Raw genomic sequence first — 389 nt, forward strand, 5'->3', positions numbered from 1 at the left:
GAGCAAACTGGTCTGGAGGGAGGTGTCCCTGTCCATGGCAGGGGGTTGGGACTAGATGATCTCTAAGATTCCTTCCAACCCAAACATTCTATGATTCTACGATCAGAAAAGCATTTTCAGCTATGCCTGGAATTACCCATTAGCTATTTCAGGGTGACCATGTTCAACAGAAACACTACAGGCTGTCTATAAAGTAATGGCTCCATTAAGAGATATGCACACACACTGTGATGGGGCTCATCACAGATCAGCTCATCAAGCAGCTTTAAGTCAACTTGTGAGCACTGTCATAGAATCATAGGATCTTAGGGGATGAAATGGACCTTACAGATCACCTAGTCCCAACCCCCTGCCCTGGGCAGGGACACCTCCCACCAGACCAGGCTGCT

At 47.8% G+C, this 389-nt stretch overlaps 1 protein-coding gene across 1 annotated transcript in view; it reads right to left on the reverse strand.

The window, feature by feature from the left end:
• COQ6 (coenzyme Q6 monooxygenase) overlaps nt 1-389 on the reverse strand; it is a 9,867-nt gene that overhangs the window by 8,780 nt on the left and 698 nt on the right. The gene's annotated exons all lie outside the window — the stretch shown is intronic.

Source organism: Acanthisitta chloris, unplaced genomic scaffold (assembly GCF_000695815.1).
Source record: "Acanthisitta chloris isolate BGI_N310 unplaced genomic scaffold, ASM69581v1 scaffold4287, whole genome shotgun sequence".
Taxonomy (NCBI): Eukaryota; Metazoa; Chordata; class Aves; order Passeriformes; family Acanthisittidae; genus Acanthisitta; species Acanthisitta chloris.